This window comes from Brassica napus, chromosome C2 (assembly GCF_020379485.1).
Source record: "Brassica napus cultivar Da-Ae chromosome C2, Da-Ae, whole genome shotgun sequence".
In the NCBI taxonomy this organism is placed as follows: Eukaryota; Viridiplantae; Streptophyta; class Magnoliopsida; order Brassicales; family Brassicaceae; genus Brassica; species Brassica napus.
The window spans coordinates 32,104,150-32,116,599 of NC_063445.1; positions in this window are offsets into that span (position 1 = coordinate 32,104,150).

Here is a 12,450-nt window from a genome sequence, read left to right on the forward strand (position 1 = left end):
GAACAAGGTAGTTGTTCAGTTGATTGATTGATTAGTTGAGGTTGTAAACAATTATGAGAAAATAGCTAGATTTAGAGTTTCAGGTAATCATGATTTTAGTGATGTATATGTTAAGGTTTTCAATCACAGAACTCGAATTCTAATGAGAAAATATTTCAGTTTCCGCACGCGAATAAATCCTTTCGACTAAGTCCAATATCTCAGTTGTCGCTTGTTGATATGGATCGAAAGTCGATCGATGCTATGAGATTAGCATCGATCGATATTTTCTTAGGCAAAATTTAGCGAGCTGATCGATAGGTTCACTAGTATTAACTAAATCATACATCGATCGATACTATGAGATTATTTATTTTATATGATATAATTAAATTTCAATGATACTGACATAGATATATAGTATATTTTAATATAAATATTTATTATTGAGACTTTCTACTCATATGATTTTATTAATATTTGTATATGTGCTGTAACAAAAAAATTAAACCATTAATCACAAATTTTTAATGTAAGATTTTCAATGCACTCAATAATTTTTTAATTCAAATTTCAAAATTAACATATTTATGAATTTTTATATGGTATATAGTTTAATTTAAACTATATAAATATTTTTATACATATGAATATCTCTTAAATGAAATTTCATATCCATACAATTTTATGATCATTTATATCTTGTTATAACAAAAATAGTTAAACCACTGATCACAAAATTTTCAAAGTGAGAATTTTAACATTTTTAGTAAATTATGGTCGTTTTAAGAAATATAAAATTATAAATATAAGAAATTTTTTTTTTACTATATGATTAATGTTATCGTTTAATTTATTCCAATAATATAAAATTAAACAAAAAAGAGGGCGGATACAAGAATTCTTATCAAATATTTATTATTCATAGTAATTACTTGTCATATATATGTTAATCATATTATGTAATTCTGTAATTTTTATTTAAGAAAAGAATGAATAGTATTTTTTGTACACTACTAATCAATTTGATAGTTAATTTAATAAAATAAATATAATATATATTTAGATGGACCAACCTATTTTTCTAAGAATTTTAAGAATCATCCTAGTGATAACACATGACTACCAAAAAATGTTGTAATGCTTCTCAATATAATATATAAAAATGTTTTGTTTATTACTTTGCAATAAAATGGAACATATGAGTACATTTAATTTTTAATTTTTATTATCTAAAGCCCATTAAACGTTTTTTATACCAAAGAAATAATGTGTCAAAACATTTTTCTTTAAGAGTGTGATTGATAAACAAAGTAGAGTAAATGAGAGTACAATAAATAGAGTAAACATGAGTAAATATTTTATTAGTTAAGTGGTTTGTTTTTCTCTGAGCTAAAAACTTACTTCCCTATAAAAGAGGTGAAAAACATTACGCTGAAAATGGATATACACCATAAATTTCTTTTACATTACGCTGAAAAGAAATCTTTCAAAAATGTCACCAAAATGGTGAATCACCGTAATGTGTTGATTTTAAATATGTTATCCGTCGTTCTGGTTCTACCACCATTTGTCATTATCTTGAAATTGTTAAAATCATACCAATGATTTTGGAAATCCAGTATATAGGTATCGTTAGATTGTGGTGCACTGTATTTTATTTTATTGTGATTGGTATGGCAACACTATTAATCACTGATGTATTTAGTGTTACATCGGTGTATTCACGAAAGAGACTAAAATATTAGATCCTTTCATTTTTTTCACTTATATACCTAAATAAACACATCACGGTGGTGATGATCTATTGGGGGAGGACCTAATGGATATGAAGGATAAGGGGCAATCTTCTGCAATGGCTGAATCTTCTCGAACTAAGGTGAATACCAAGGAGTTGAAACGATCGAAGAGTGGTACGAGATTGAGTGCTCCTTTGGGCATTCAGACAAAGAAAACAGAGTTCCTTCGTCGGGGCTCTCCACGTATGAGATCAACTAAGTCTAGACACACTCCGGCAGGCGAGAAAGAAAGAGAAAGGCGCTTAAGACGAGACTCAAAGCGTATACGAGTGGGTACAATAAGTGATGGTTTGATGGATTCCAAAAATCCATCCAAAAAACATCTATGAAGACACTTAGTTGGAACTGTCGAGGGATTAGGAACGACCTCACAGTTTGACGCTTTACAGAGATGTGTCAGAAGCATCGCCCAGGAGTTGTGTTTCTTTTTGAGACGAAGAATAGGAGGCTGCTGTAGCAAAACATTCAGGACGACTTAGGATTTGATCATTTGTTTACCGTTAAACCACTTGGTCTCAGCGGAGGTTTAGCTCTTTTTACTATGGACGAATTTCAAGTTAATGTTTTATTTTCGAATAATAGAATGATTGACATTGAGGCAGTCATTGATGGAATAAAAGTCTTTATGACGTTTGTTTATGGGGATCCTGTACTAGAACGTGGAGATCAGGTTTGAGAACGTCTTACGAGTTTCTCAACAACACGAAATGGACCATGGTTCATGATAGGTGATTTTAATGAAATAACTGATCATAGCGAGAAAGAGGGAGGCAGAAGGAGATCTGATAGTTCTTTCTTGCCTTTCAAGCAGATGCTAAGTGATTGCGACATGTTGAAATTTCCATTTACTGGAAATATGCTTTCTTGGGTTGGGAAAAGGTCAGGTGGAACAACTGTTAGATGCCGTTTAGATAGAGCGGTGGGGAATGAGGATTGGAGAAGTTTCCACATACAGCTAGTAAGTATCTCAGGCTTTGGGGTTCGGATCATCGTCCGATCCTGGCAGATATTCTCGCAAAACCAGTGAGGAAGAAAAAAAAATTCAAATTTGATAAACGCTGGTTGGATAATGAGGAGCTCAGGCAAGCCATTCTCGATGGATGTAAATCAGAGGACCTGCCTCCTGAAGCGAATATAATGGAACATATTGCCAGTTGTCGAAAAGCTTTGAGTCAATGGAGAAGACAAAACAATGTGAATTCAGAAAAGCTAGTGGAAGAGCTTAAGGAAAAGGTAGAGGAGTTATATTCGAATGATGATGCTACTTCCGAGAAAATAGTAGATGTTCTAAAAGAACTATCTAATGCTCTTAAGGCAAAAGAGATGTTTTGGATACAGAAAAGTAGGGTTCTCTGGTTAAGGGAAGGTGACAGAAATTCAAAATATTTCCATGCGTTAGTGAAACAAAGAAGGGCAAGAAATAGGATCACACAGCTTCTAGATGAAAATGGAAATGTGGTGGAGGATGAAGATGGACTAGTAGCCATTGCTACTAGCTATTTTAGACAAATTATTGAGTCTTCAAATCCGGAGGATATAGTTGATGCATTAGAAAATGTCTCGACAACGATTACTGGGGCAATAAATGAGGATCTCACAGCCCCAGTAACTGAATGGGAGGTTAAATTAGCGTTGTTCGCCATGAACCCAGAGAAAGCCCCAGGACCCGATGGGATGACAGCCCTATTCTATCAGAAGTTTTAGGATATTGTCAAAGAGGATTTAACTCGTATGGTTAATCAGTTTCTATTTGAAGGAACAATGGCTCAGGGGCTAAATGATACCAATATCTGCCTAATCCCTAAAACGACTAAGCCAAACGAGATGACAAAGTTTAGACCTATCAGCCTATGCAACGTGAGCTATAAAATAATATCTAAGGTCTTATGCCAAAGATTAAAGAAGGTTCTTCCACAACAGATATCTGAAACCCAGTCAGCCTTTGTTGCTGGTAGGCAGATTACAGATAATATCATGATAGCTCAGGAGATGTTCCACGCACTGAGAACTAAGCCAGGTGGAAGAGTTAAGAGAATAGCCATTAAAACAGATATGAGTAAAGCATATGATAGAATGGAATGGTCATTCATTGAGGCGGTCATGCGGAAGATGGGTTTCTCAGAGATTTGGATTGACTGGATTATGAGATGCATCACCTCGGTTAAGTAAAAAGTTCTAATGAATGGAGAACCAAGGGGAAATATTGTCCCAGGAAGAGGTTTACGTCAAGGAGATCCTTTGTCTCCTTTCATATTTATTCTATGCACGGAAGCGCTTGTTAGCCTTCTCAATCATGCAGAGAACCAAGGAAAGATAACGGGGATGCGTGTTGCACGCGCTAGCCCCTCGGTATCACACATTCTCTTTGCTGATGATAGTCTTTTCTTCTGTAAGGCGGAGCCCCGTGAATGTGAAGGAGTTATAAAAGTAGTCAGAAAGTATGGGAAAGCATCAGGTCAATGTATCAACTTTGATAAATCTTCATTACTCTTTGGTAAGAGGATTGCAGCGAATGATAGACAGCAAATTAAGGATACACTTGGAATCCAGAATGAAGGGGGAATGGGCACATACTTAAGAATACCAGAGGATATAAGCGGGTCTAAGTGTAAGCTTTTCGCTTTCTTAAAAGAAAAGCTACTACATAGAGTGAATGGTTGGACAGGTAGATGGCTATCGAAAGGAGGAAAGGAAGTCTTGATTAAATATATTCTGCTAGCTTTGCCTACATATGTCATGTCCAGCTTTTTGCTTCCTCTGGATACTTGTGAGAACCTTGCAAGTGCCATCGCACAATTCTGGTGGAGCTCAAATCCACCAAAACGAGGGATTCACTGGGCTAAATGGGAAAAGATGTGTGCTCCCAGAGAGAAGGGTGGAATTGGTTTCCGTATGATCCATGAATTTAACTTAGCCCTCCTAGCGAAGCAGCTCTGGCGTCTAGTTCAATATCCAGATTCATTAGTGGCGAGAGTTCTTCGAAGAAAATATTACCGACTCAGTTCGCCCTTGCGAATTGGAGCGGTGGATAACCCATCTTATGTGTGGACGAGTATTTCAGCGGCAAGGAAGCTATTACTTTTGGGTATCAGGAGGAAAGTGCATTAAGGATATGAAATTAATGTCTGGCAGGATCCATGGATTCCTTCAACGACAGCTAGGCCGGCCCGTCCCAGGGCCCCAGTAGTGAACCCGAAGATATTTGTAAGTAGCCTTATTAATTTTGAATCAAAGGAGTGGGACGCTCGACTACTGGCACAGTATGTTGACCAAGAGGACATACCGATGATTATGAGTTTGGCCATAAGCTCTACTCATCGATGGGATTCCTTCTGCTGGAGCTACACCAAAAATGGCCAATACACTGTTAAGTCTAGATACTGGGTTGCTACAAATATAATGCCAGCGGAGGAGGAAAAAGAAGTTCTACAGCCTAGCATAACTGAACTCCAAGCCTTTGCTTGGAAACTGAATGCACCACAAAAAAATTTGTTATCTTCTATGGCAATTAATTTCAGGGCAGGTAGAGGTAACAAGGAATTTAATATGTCACAATATGCGATGTGATAATTACTCCCCAAGATGTGGAGAGCCAGATGAAAATGTTACTCAAGCGATGGGAATTATCATCAACGCCGTCAAGTTCTCAAATATTCCATATATCAAGTATGTATGCCAATATGGATTATTTATTTTGGAGCAAGAATTATATTAGGAATCCGGAAGATGATAGAGACTCTTACCCCTAGATAATCTGGTATATTTGGAAGGCAAGGAATGATAAGCTATTCTGAGGTATTGATAGGGACCCATTGGAACTAGTCAGATATGCAGACAGTGAGTGCCAGACTTGGTACAACGCTAAGGATTCTATACTTATTCCTCTACAGGTATCAATTGCTGAAGAAACACAAGCCTTAAGCTTGGATAATATTTGTATGGTGGATGGCTCATGGACCTCCACAGACCAATTCAGCGGCATTTGATGGGTTTGGAAGGATAACACGGGAAAGATCCAACTTATGGGGACACGGAACTTAAGAAGGCGTGAGACAGCATTACACTCGGAACTGGAAGCGCTGAAATGGGCAATGGAGAGCATGCTTCAGCATTCAACCTGTCAAAGATTTGGAACAGATTGCAAGGTCCTGATTGCAATGATAAAGGAACCCCAGGCATGGCCAAATTTCTCAACGGAGCTGGAGGTCATTCAAATTATCCAGATCTGCTACCCGGATTTCAAGATCAGCTACGTGCCAAGAACGCAAAATGAAATTGCTGATAGATTGTATAATGACGAAAGGAGATTAGGTTTACTTCTTTCGATTTGTTTACTATTGACTCTTCATAAGTGATTTCATCTTCGACCTCTATAAAATTATGCTTTCGTTCTCGTCTTTAATTCATTGATATGAGTTAAGTTTCTTTTTTTAACTTCTACTATGAATTCGGTGAATTACATAAGTGTCAATTTAAAAAATAGACATCTGTAAAAATTAGTTTCACTCCAGATACATATCTAAGAATCAAAATTTTGAAAAAAAAATCACCGGCAAACTATTTCAATAGATTAGTATTCAAATCTAATATATCAAGCAATTATAGAATATAAATGCAAACTCGAAATATAAATGCATGTCTAGTATATATTCACCAACTCGGTCTAAAAATCATCTAATTCAAGAACAACAAAACAAATTACTTATTTACCAGTTCAGGTAACATCTAAATCCGATCGGATAATATTCAAACCAGAATGGATATCCGAAGATAGCCAAACATAAGTATACTTAACCCTATATTTCTAGTTTATTTCTCTCATTTTATTCAAAATATTTATATTAATGATGCTTATTGCTCAAAATTAGATAATATACATATAATTATGGACAAAATCATTTGCTACTCACTTAAAATACATATCAAGCTCTTGTTTCTTGCATTAACAAAAGTTGCATCTAAAATTTCAAAACAACAACTAAATTAGTGTCTTTCTAACCTATTAATTTAGTCTAAAAATTAGAAAACCAGTTAAGTTAAAATATATTTTAAATACAAAAACTTAAAAAATGAATAATTTATTTATTTTTTCTTCAAAATTTAAATATATGAACCCAACCCAAAATATCCAAACCTGACTCGAAATGTAGAAATACCCGAATGAGTTCTATACGTTTATACTGAAATACCCGATACGAACCCGAACGTGTATCTGAACGCCCACCTCTACGATATATGATCATTTGTATTTTGCTTGAACAAAAAAAAAAGTTAAAATCATTGATCACAAAATTTTCAATGTGGGACTTTTACTATTTTTAGTAATTTATAGTCGTTTTAAAAAATTCAAAATATAACATATAGGAAAAATCTGATTTTTTATATGCTTAATGTGAATTTTAATATATTTTAATAGTATAAAATTAAATAAAAAAGAGAGAGGTAAGAAAAATTGTTATCAAATATGTATTATTCATAACCATTAATTGTCATATATATGTTAACCATATTAGGTAATTATGTAACTTTTATTTAAGGAAAGAAAAATATTTTTTTGTACACTACTAACTAATTTGATAGTTAGTTTAATAAAAAAAACATAGTATATGTTTATATGGACCAACTTATTTTTCTAACAATTCTAAAAATCATTCTCGTGATGACACGTGGCTACGAAAATATGTTGTAATGCTCCAGGATTAATATATAGGGGATAATAATTACATATATAATCAGAGTACAAGGTGGAATATGGTAAGCTAATATACAGCACTAAAGAGAGAGCCGTTAGTGCATAATGAGAGGGTAGCTTATATATACTTTCTATATCTCTTACACACCCCCACAAGACGGACGGCCGGTAGAGAGTCCGATCTTGAGCATGAATGATTCAAATTCAGGGTGTGGTAAAGGCTTAGTAAGGAAGTCGGCGAGCTGGTCATGAGTGGAAACATGGGAGACTCGGAGGAGACCAGCTTGTATGTATTGTCTGACGAAGTGATAATCAAGTGCCAAGTGCTTCATTCTGGAGTGGAATACCGGATTTGCCGCTAAGTAAGTTGCACCAATATTATCACAATAGATGGTAGGTGTGGTAGGCAATTTGATTCCAAGTTCAGTGAGTAGTGATGTTACCCAACAAACTCCGGCAGTGGTTGAGGCGAGAGATCTATATTCGGCTTCGGTCGAGGAGCGTGAAACTCCACTCTGTTTCTTGGAGGACCAAGCTATCATATTGCTGCCAAGGTAGACTATGTACGCTCCAGGTGATGTATAATCATCCTTGTTGCCAGCCCAATCCGCGTCTGTGAATGCATGAAGGGAAGGAGTGTTGTTGGCGTGAAATGCAAGTCCTTTGGTCATAGTACCAGCAAGATATCTGAGAATTCTTTTGACTGCGTTCCAGTGTTCGTCGGTTGGTTTGTGCATGTAATGAGACAGCTTATTCACTGGAAAGGAAATGTCAGGCCTGGTGAGCGATAGATATTGGAGACTACCAACAACTGCCCGATACTCTGTGGGATCAGCAAGAGGTGTTCTGGACAGCAGAGTGAGTGGTGTCGTGGAGCACATTGGTTTTGCGATGGATCTGCAATTCTCCATTTGTGTCCGATGAAGAAGATCTGCAATGTAGCGAGTTTCAGTTAGTAACATGCCTTTAGAGGATCTCGTTACTTCAATACCAAAAAAGAATGAGAGATCTTCTAAGTCTTTTAGTTAGAAACGTTTTGAAAGCGATGTGATAAACTGAGACATATGAGATGGACTGTTCCCTGTGACTATAAGATCATCTACATAAACAAGCATATAAATAAAGACTCCCTGTTTTCGGTATATGAATAATGAGGCATCAGCCAAGGAGTTGAAGAATCCTTCTTGAAGAAGAAAATGCTTGAGCTCATTATACCAAGCTCGGGGAGCTTGTTTGAGCCCGTAGATGGCTTTTCGAAGTCTGCAAGCGGCATTGGGATTGTCTTTGTTGACGAACCCCGGTTGCTGCACCATATAAACTTCATCTTTCAGTGTGCCTTGTAGAAATGCATTGTTTACATCAAGTTGTCGGATGGGCCAGTTGGAGGAGACTGCAGTGCTTAAGACAGTCTGAATGGTGGCGGGTTTGACAATTGGGCTAAAAGTGTCATGATATTCTATTCCCGGTTTTTGAGTGAAGCCTTTCGCAACTAGTCGAGCTTTGTATCTCGCAATCGTGCCATCTGGGTTCCTCTTTATGGTGAATATCCATTTGCAACCTACAACATTAAAACGAGAATCATCAGTCAGGTTCTCAAGATCGCAAGTATGATTACCAATCTGAGCAGTATATTCAGCTTCCATGGCTTTGCACCAGTGAGGGCTCTTTAGAGCTTAAGCAACAGATGTAGGTGGTATTTCTGTTGTTTGAACAACTTTCGTGTGGAGATTCAACTTCTGTACTGGTTTGCGTTGGCGAGTGCTATGTCTGATCGGAACAGGAGGACGATCTTGTTGAGGCTGGTGCGGCGGTGAAGGTGAAGAAGTCTCTGCAATTTCAGGTGTTAATGAAGTTGTAACGTGTGGACTGATGTTGCATGTGTCAGGTATCACTGACGATTGTTCAGTAGAGACCGGTGTCGTACGTACGACTTGGTCTTGCGGTGAAGGAACTGAACCTGCAGGGTTAGTATTAATAGACACAAGCTTGACAGGAGTGTAATATGTAGCGTCCATATCTGCAGTATTATCAGACTCAATGTGCACAGGTAATGAAAAAGGGAAAACATGCTCATGGAAAACTACATGTCTAGAAGTATAAATTCGAGATGTAGATCGATCTAAGAAAAAATATGCACACTGCATAATAGAGTAGCCAAGAAATACACAAGGGATTGATTTTGCATCCAATTTATGAGAAGCATAAGGTCGAATCCAAGGAAAACATAAACATCCAAACACTCTTAGTTTTTCAAAATTTGGACTATGTCCATGAAGAGTTTGAAATGGATTTTTAAAGTCTAAAACCGAGGTTGGCATTCTATTAATCAAATAGACAGCCGTTGCAAACGTATATGTCCAAAAGGACTATGGCATCGACGCATGAGACAGTAGAGCAAGTCCTGTTTCACCAATATGTCGATGGTGACGTTCTGTGATGCCATTATGTTCAGGAGTATGCGGTGGACTTGTCATATGAGAAATACCATGTTGTGCTAAAAAATCTCGCAGACCAATATATTCACCCCCATTGTCTGTGTATAAGGTTCTTAGCTTGGTTTGAAATCGATTTTCAACCAAAGCTTTAAACCGAGTTAGCACATCAAAAACTTTCGATTTTTGTTTTAAAGGATACAGCCAAGTGTATCTTGTGTAGTGATCTACAAAAATAACGTAATATTTGAAACCATCGACTGAAATAATAGGAGATGTCCAGACATCTGAAAACACTACATCTAGAGTTTGAGAAGATCGAAGAGTAAAGTTTTGAAATGGTAACTTATGCATTTTATTAATCGAGCAACCATTGTGTGGCTGAGCCATTAAAGCGTTTGAAACAAGAGGTAACTGAAACTGAGAAACTACTTTTTGAAGAATTGAAAAAGCTGGATGTCCCAAACGGGAATGCCAATCCGACAAGAATGTCTTCACGGCAGATGCAAATGCAAGAGACGGTTTCAATGTTGAAGAATGTGGCCACTGGTACGTGCCATCTCTAGGTTTCCCTTCGAGGTGAAGCGTCCCTGTTTCCAGGTCTCTCACCTGAAAATACATTGGCGTAAAGGTAACGGCAACTCCATTAGAAGTACATAATTGAAAAACCGAGATAAGATTTTTTCAAGAGCAGGAACACATAAGACTTTGTTTAAGAAAAATGGTCTAGTATAAGAGGGAAGAGAAAGGGAACCAGAGTGAGAGATGTTGAGGCCTGAACCATCTCCGAGGAGAACACCGTCACCACCACTGTACGGGTTGTGCATCGAGAGGTTGGCTAAGTCTGAGGTCATATGATGAGACGCCCCTGAGTCGAGTAACCATGTGGAGGAGTCAGACATCATTGCTGGATTAGCAGTAGGTGGCCACTGTTGAAATGGTGAAACATTGTTCCAAGGGCCGGGATTCCTCTGTTGTGTATGCGCATGTTGGTTTTGTGTAGCACCAAGAACAAGACGGAACGCAGGACAGTACCTATTACTGTGACCTTGTGTGTTACAAGCTTGACATCGGCCTAGATAAGGCTTTGAGAAGCGTTGTTGATTGTTGTTGTGATGTTGGCGAGCTTGGTTGTTGTGATTGTTTTTGTTGCGCCTCCATTGCTGATTGTTGTTTTGAGTTTGGCGAGTGTCTGTGGCGTGAGCAACAATCGGTGTGGCTGGAGCCGATTCAGTGGACATGATGATGGCTTCACGATTGAGCAAGCGCTCATGGAGTTCAGCGTAGGAGATGGTGGTATCTCTGCCATGGATAGCATCAACCTCCGGTTTGTAGTCTTCACCAAGACCTGCATGTATCCTTTCAATGAGATCCTCATGATCCATTGGTTTGCCCAAGAGAGCAAAGTTAGCAGATTTTGACTTGATGAGACGGAGGTACTCGCTGATCGTGTTGGTGCCCTTGACACAGCGTTCGATCTGAAGTTTGAGTTGCCTTATATGTCCACGAGAGGCATTGCCAAACGTTGTCGCAAGAGTAGTCCAGACTTCTTTGGTTGTGTTAGCACTGGAAACAACCGACTGCACCGCCAACTAGATGGAGCCAATCATGGAGCTGTAGAGGAGGCGATCTTGTCGGCGCCATGGAGCGTACGCTGGATTCGGAGAGGCGGCACCGTTGAGCATGATTGTGGGCATAGGAGCAGTGTTTGTGTCGTCAGTGAAGTGTTATAGTTCATGCCCTTCTAGCAATGCTCGGACCTGGCGACTCCACATAACATAATTGAGATTGGTGAGCTTGGTAACACTGGACATGTTAACTGAGAGGAGAGTGCTTTGTGGATCTTGTGTGTTGAACACAAAGGTTCTTTCAGCAGTAGATTCAGACATAGTTTTGAGACAGAGAAGAAGAGAAACAGAGAGATAGATTGACGAGAAATAGAGAAGAAAAAAGACGACGGCAGAAAAAAAGGAGCTTATAGCTCTGATACCATATTAGGTTTTGTAATTGCTTGAGTATTATTAACACATAATAGTTACATATATAATCAGAGTACAAGGTGGAATATGGTAAGCTAAAATATAACACTAAAAAGAGAGACGTTAGTGCATAATGAGAGGGTAGCTAATATATACTTTCTATATCTCTTACACCCTTCAAATCATCAATATATTATCAAAGAATATTTTCAGTCTATTTTCTCATGTTTCAAAACCCCGAACATGAATTCCTCAAAAATTGCAGACGAATTTCTGACGAAAATTGTTTTTGACTAATTTGGCCAATGAAAAAACATGCAGAAAATATATCGTATTGGTCAGAAATTTCCGACAAATTTTGACGAATATGGCATAAAATAGACCAATTTGACCATAATTAAACCTTATTTTTGACGAACAGGGTAAATTCATCGGAAAATAAAAACTTTACCAGGAAAATAAACGGTCTTATTTTTTTGTGAACAGCCAAATATTAAACTTTCTAATGAATTCACTACGAATTTATTTTGTTGGAATTTTTTTACAAAAAATGAGAGTTTCTTTTAGAG